Source organism: Capsicum annuum, unplaced genomic scaffold, assembly GCF_002878395.1.
Source record: "Capsicum annuum cultivar UCD-10X-F1 unplaced genomic scaffold, UCD10Xv1.1 ctg3146, whole genome shotgun sequence".
Lineage (NCBI taxonomy): Eukaryota > Viridiplantae > Streptophyta > Magnoliopsida > Solanales > Solanaceae > Capsicum > Capsicum annuum.
In genome coordinates, this window is record NW_025838097.1 from 65,604 (window position 1) to 72,987 (window position 7,384).

At 37.8% G+C, this 7,384-nt stretch overlaps 1 pseudogene; it reads left to right on the top strand.

Moving 5' to 3' along the window:
* The first annotated feature begins 3,566 nt into the window (after positions 1–3,566).
* LOC124891155 lies at positions 3,567–5,999 on the top strand (annotated as a pseudogene).
* Positions 6,000–7,384: the final 1,385 nt, after the last annotated feature.

Genomic DNA, 7,384 nt, shown 5'->3' on the forward strand with positions numbered 1-7,384 from the left:
GAAAGAGAATTTATTTCATGATGTTTTATGACTTGTCCCCATTAAAACAGTTATGGTTAAGTGTTATTACTCACTGAGCTAGCGTCTCACTCCTCGCTATTATTTTTCAGAGAACGCAGGTGACAGTGAGGATCTCGTTGGCTAGAGGATTTGAGTAGCATATTCCTGGTGAGCCTTGTTCGTGTGGACTATAGTTTATTTATTTGTTATGTTTATTTTTCTTGAAAACCCTTAGTTTGCTCCATAGTCATGTCTTTAGAGTTTTGAGTGTTCTTTCATTATTTTGAATTTGTAGAGTAATTAACTTTCTTTTATTTTTGGAGATGGATTTCGTATTGATATTGGTAGTGTTAGTGCCTTTTTGATGGTTTGTGATGGATTGTGTTGGTGTGATTGATGTGTTGGTTATGGTGCTATTGAATTGAGACAGGAAATTTTCTTGATAAGCCCAAAAACAAAGGAAACTCTGCCCGATTTTCTGTAGAATTCTGACGAGGCCTGCTTTGGAGTCCTAAACTCCTTAGCGCCGGTCATGATCCTATTTTGGGTCGTGAAAAAGTTGGTATCAGAGCCAGGTTAGGTTAATTTGGTAACTATGGAGCACACGATAGTAGAAGAATCTCAAATATGGTTATGTTGGCAGCCATTTCTATAATCGTGATTCTGTGAGAGCGTGATAGGATGTGTATTGATCTTCTTTCTTATTCTTTTGTACATGTGTGAAGTTTAGGATCAACTAGATGAATCTAAATATCTTATTTTGTTAATTAGATGGTTCATAGAGCAGCTACTGGTAGGGGAAGAGGTGAAGCCCCTCGAAGGGGCCGAAGTAGGGGTAGTCGTGATACCGCAGGGAATAGGATGGTCATTTCAAGAAGTTCAAGAAAGCCTACTCTTGAAAGGAATGATACTCCACCTCCATTATCTCATGAGGGTAGTACTGCTGAGGTACTTTCTTTCATACAAAGAGCCATAAAGGGCTTGGCCGACTGACTGGATAGACAGGAGAGGGGTGGTCAACGCAATTCTGCATAGTTCCAGACACCTGTTCAGACTTACAACTTTGGAAAAAAGAAGGTTTCTTTGTAGGAGTTTCTAAAGTTAAAGTCACTAAAATTCATAGGTTCAGACAGTTTAGCTGATTCTCAGAGCTTTTTGGATGGTACATTCAAGGCACTGCGTACGGTAGGGTGTTCTAGCGAGAGGGCTGTAGAGATTGCATCGTACAAGTTGGAGGACACAGATAACACTTGGCATGAAACTTTATTGCTAGGAAGGCCTACAGGAGCAGCACCACTTACATGGGATGAGTTCACTAAGTTCTTCATGGATACCCTTCTTCCTGAAAGTTAGAAACAAAAATATACAGCTCAATTTGAGAGATTGGTTCAGACTCCAGATATGGATGTGTCGACCTATAATACTATGTTTTACAAGTTGGCTAGATATGCTCCATACTTGGAGTCCACGGAAGCAGCTCAAGTCCAGAGGTTTGTAAATGGGTTGGTTTCTCATCTTTATAATGCAGTGGCCCCATAGATAAAAGTCTTGACCTATTATGAGATAGTAGATCTTTCTAGAATAATTGAAGAGAAGGGTCGTGTAGAGCGGCCAGCTTATAAGGTTTGTAAGAAGGCTAAGATGAGTGGATCTTTCAGTGGTGACTTAACTGCAAATCGAAGAGAGAAAAATAAGGGAAAGCATCAGGGCCATAAGATAGGACAGATTTGGTTTCACAGTCTGCGTATAAGCCACCTTCTAGACAGGGTACCTAAGGGTCTTCAACATCTCAGGGATATCATAGTTCAGGCCAGATATATTCCACTACTCCATCCTTCTAGACTTGTGTCAAATCGCATATGGGTTAGTGTCGTGTTTTGACTAAAGAGTGTTTTTGATTTGGACAATTAGGTCATTGCATTAGGGATTGGCCTTAATTTCAGAGAAATGCTAGTCAGGGTTCTGGTCAGGTAGCTGCACCGAGTCAGGCTACTCGTAATCCTGTAGGTATGGGAAATAAAGGTTGAGGTAAAGGAGAATGGGTTTTTAGAAATTAGGCATAAGAAAATATTGGTAGAGGCCAACCGAGAGTCTTGCACTTACTAGACAGGATATTCAGGCCTCTAATGCAGTGGTTACAGGTATTCTTTCCATTTATTCTTTTGATGCATATGCTTTGATTGATCCAGGTTCTACCCACTCTTATGTGTCCTCATATTTTGTTGTGAGATTTGATAGACATACTGAGATGTTAGATTGTCCTTTCTTATTGCCACTCCCATAAGAGTTCCTTATTAGTTGAATATGTGTACCGTGATTGCGAGATTATAGTGGGAGGTAGGGATACCCTTGCTGACTTGATTGTACTTGATATGATTGACTTTGATGTGTTAATGGGCATGGATTGGTTATCTTCTTACTATGCTACCATAGATTGTCATACAAAGATAGTTAGATTTGATATACCCAACAAATCTATTTTTGTATTGGAAGGGGGTCAAGTTTCAAAGGTTAGTAAAGTTATATCTTTTATGAAGACCCAACGACTATTGAAGAAAGGTTGCATGGGTTTCTTGGCTATGATGAGTGATGTTGTGGAGGGAGTCCTTAGTTTGGAGGAGCTACCTGTGGTGAAGGAATTTTCTGATGTATTTCTTGAGGAGTTGCCAGGATTACCTCCAGTACGAGAGATAGACTTTGGTATTGAATTGGCACTTGACACTATGCCAATATCTATACCCCTATATTGTATGGAACTAGCAGAATTGAAGGAGCTTAAACAATAGTTGCAAGACTTATTAGATAAGAGTTTCATCAGACCGAGTATATCGCCATGGGTTGCACCAGTTTTGTTTATAAAGAAGAAAGATAGATCTCTAAGGATGTGTATTGACTACAGGCAGCTAAACAAGGTAACAATACATAACAAGTATCCGTTGCCTCGTATAGAGGACCTGTTTGATTAGTTACAAGGGGCTGTCCATTTTTCAATGATTAATCTTCGGTCTGGTTATCATCAGCTTAGAATCAAGGAGAAAGATATATCCAAGACAGCATTCAGAAGTTGATATGGGTATTATGAGTTCCTTGTGATGCCTTTCGGGTTAACCAATGCTCCTGCTGCATTCATGGACTTGATGAATAGGGTGTTCAGGAAGTATGTGTACAAATTTATGATAGTATTTATTGATGATAATCTGATATATTCTCATAGCCTAGAAGAACATGAGAATCATCTGGTGACTGTATTGCAGACATTACGGGAACATAAGCTTTATGATAAGTTCTCAAAATGTGAATTTTGGATCGACTCAGTATCCTTTTTTGGGCATGTTGTCTCCAAAGAAGGTATCACGGTGGATTCTAAAAAGACAAAAGTAGTGCAAAAATGGCCTAGGCCTACTTCACCCACATAGATTCATAGCTTTATAGGTTTGGCTAATTACTATAGGCGTTTTTTTGTAGGATTTCTCTAAAAATATAACTCCATTATCTAGGTTAACACAGAAAGACGTGAAGTTTTTGTGGACAAAAGAATGTGAGCAAAGCTCTCAGAAACTCAAAACATGTTTGACCACTGCACCGGTATTAGCTTACCATTAGGTTCTGGAGGATTCAAGGTATTTTGTGCTGCTTCGAAGGTTGGATTAGGATGTGTTCTCATGCAACATGATCATGTTATTCCTTATGCTTTGAGGCAGTTGAAGAAGCACGAGCTGAACTATCCTACACATGATTTAGAGATAGCCGTTGTGGTTTTTGCACTTAAGATTTGGAGGCATTACTTATATGGTGAAACTTGTGAGATTTATACCGATCATAAGAGTTTGAAGTACATTTTTCAGCAGCGAGATCTAAATCTTTGGCAGCGTCGGTGGATGGAATTACTCAAAGATTATGATTCTGCTATCTAGTATCATCCAGGAAATGCTAATGTTGTGGCTGATGCTTTGAGCAGGAAATCTATGGGTAGTTTGGTGCATATAGCTCTTGGAAAGAGGCAGTTGGTGAAAGATATACAGAAACTTGAAGGCAAAGGTATCAGTTTTGGTGTAAGAAGGTCAGGGGTATTGTTGTCTTGTGTTCAAGCTAAATCTTCTTTGATAGAGCGCATAAAGACCATTCAATTTGAGGATATGCAGTTGTGTAAATATCAAGATGAGGTCCTAGTTGGTCAAAGTATATCGACTTCCTCAATAGTTTGATATATAGATTCAGTTATCTAACTTTTGATTACTACATAGCGCCGGTCATGATCCTATTTTGGGTTGTGACAATAGCACACCAATTTGGCCTGAAAATCCCTCGTTTGTACCATTTTACCTACCTGACCACCCAAATGGCCCTGCCCACTCAAACGGACTATACTAGGACGCTCTCCAGCCTCCCTGGCATGCCTCGATAGATTTTTGATTAAGAACTTAAACATTTGATAAGAGAAAAAGAGGAGAAGAATGGATGCTTAATTATGCACTTCAGCAGGCTAAAGTCAACCTGCTCCGACTCAGCAAACAAAGGGGGAACTTTTTATAAAATCCTTTGAAACTATAGTTCTACCATAAGGAAATAATAGTCAGATTGCATTTCCTAAGCTCAGAGCTAGCGGTGAAGAACATTTGCCTATCACATGTAAGTAGAACGCTTTCGTGCCTTGTAAGCAAGAGAAAGTTGTTGCAGGTATAGACAGAAAGCTTGAAGAAAATGACTTCTCTATGTACAATAATTATGATCTTCAATAGTCTATACTTAGGCAGAAGTCGGATGAAATGATAAGTGCTTTGAGTAATGAGGAGCACTTTGAGTAATAAGGTTCGGGTGGAAGGAAAAGCTCGGATTGAAGATCAGAAAGATAGCTCAAATGATTCCAGGAAAGAGATCCCCTCTTCTATCTCAAGCTTAACCGATGCAGTTGATGGAGTAGAAGATGTGGAGATTGAGAATAATAATGGCGTTATTAGTGAAATATCTAATACAACTCAGAGCTCAATTACAGATGGTGAAATAAATTCACTCACTGAAATGAGCATCCAGAGTTCATCTTCAGCCAATGATGCAGCAATGCAAAAAAATATTGCCAAGAAAGAGACAAAAAAAGAATGTGCGAAAACACCTAAACTTGGTCGTGAATTTTCTCTCTTGCTATCAATGTTTGATCCCAAAGAAGACAATGGAGCATCCAAGGGTCAGGAGGACATACGGAGTTACATTAGCATGTGGCACATGGTATCATAGCATGTTCTATCAGATGTTGCATAAAAAGTTGGGAATGAACTACTAGATAGAACTAATGATAGGGTAGAAGACAGCAGTACACCGGTTGAAAAAACTATGCAACTCTCTCTAGGTTTTCTCTGAGATAAAGGATGATGCAGAGACAAGCAGGGAAGATCATAATCCAAGGCAACACAGGAGAAGTTTCTGTAGAGATGATGCTGTCAAACTCATAAGAAAGGAAGTTAACGAGATCCTTACTACGCCAATTCAAGATGATTCATCAGATACACAGTCAGTCACCAGTGACATAATCTCGGACCAGGAACTCTTGGAGGCTGAAGGTGAAGTGAATAATAGCTCAAATTCTGCAGAAATCTTGACAAATCTTGACATAACTGAAGATGGAAAGATGTTAGATCAAGAAATGAAGGATCCAAAAGAAGAGAGAGAACTTCCACTAACCAGGAACAAACCTAAGACACAAAGGTCCAAAAACTAGAGCAAACTAAAGAAGTTGATCCTCCCCAGGATATCAATCAAGGCACAAGAAAGATCAAGGAAATTCAACCCCTGGGCACCTCAACTTCTTCCCGCTACACCTAATCAAGAACCAAAAAAAGTGGACTTGAGACATCAAATGGTAGATGAGAGGAAAAAAGCAGAAAAATGGATGCTTGATTATGCAATGCAGAATTCGGTCACCACGCTAACTCCTACTAGGAAAAAAAAGAGTGGCAATTCTTATGGAAGCATTCAAAGTAGTTGTTCCACTCCCAGAAGTATGAACTCAACCAAGTAATATTGGTGGCAAATTCCTTCATTGCTTGTATGAATTATGAAGGTGAGCATACGTATTTATATTCGTTCTAATTCACTTATCGCGATGAATGAACCTATAGAAAATGGAAACTCATAGGTAACTTTGTAGTTGTACATGTTTTTGATACACAGTGAGGCTACAAAGAACAGTTAGAAAGTCACTAAACGTTGAAAGTGAGAGTGATTATTGATTGAATTCACTATAGAGGATTCTCATTTTTGCTGACCGATATGCAGTTTATATACAGTGTCTACACAATTATATACAAGAGCCATTTTTCAAAAATTTGACTATGTGGGATGATCAATGACTCATGGTGTATTTACACTAGCTTTCATTGATTTTCTTGAGCAACAATGTAAGGATGAATATTAGGTTTTGTATAAAAAAGTAGATAGGTTCAATTATACTTTTTGCTATGCAGTGTATTCTATATTATTGTGACAATAATGCTATTAGCTCTGAGAATGGTTATTTATACATCTCATTGTGAAAGATAGTCTTAGCTTAACTACTAAAATTACTACTTGACCGATGTCACAGGTTAGGCTGCATAAAATTACCTCTTGTCGTCCGAGCCTTTTTTGAACCCCGCACGACCAAAAGTAAGCTCCTTTCTTTTTTTTCATCACGTACACATCCTCGTTGAGCTCACCATTAATAATGTCATATGAAAGTGAAACAGAATATGAATAATAAATAATTTTCCATCCTATATCAGTGGATCATCGATCTTGGTAAAATTACATGTTCCCAATTGCTTTTTCACGTGTTAAATCAAGATAAAATTAATTAATTTTTTCTCATTTTACCCCTGCAATTAATACTCTTTGGGAGTGTAATAAAACTATCATTTTGTGTGTGTGATTTATTAAGGAGTGTGCAAAAGTAAAAGTGACCAACTAATATGAAACAAACAGTAGTTTATTTGGTTACATTTTATTTTATACAATACCTTTTTGGGCAAAACCTTTTCCCGCATAGTTTCCTTAAGGATGTTTTCGTCCTACCCTTTTATATGTTGTCCAAATTATTTTTGTTTTTCCACTTGAAGCAATAAATATATGTCCCCCTTAAACTCATTAATTTTCCTATGTGTTATAAATATACCATATATAGTGAATGTCTACTTTACCATATATAGTGAATAACTACTTTACCATATATTGTGTATATCTATTTATGGAAAAGTTACAAACCCCAAGGTTAGTTTTCCCCTATAAATAAAGGGGTTTTGATTCATTATAATTTATTTCTCAAGAGAAGAAATAAGAATCACTCTCTATTCTCTCTACTCTTATTCTTGTTCTTTATTAGTTTATAACACGTTATCAGCACGATGCTCTAACC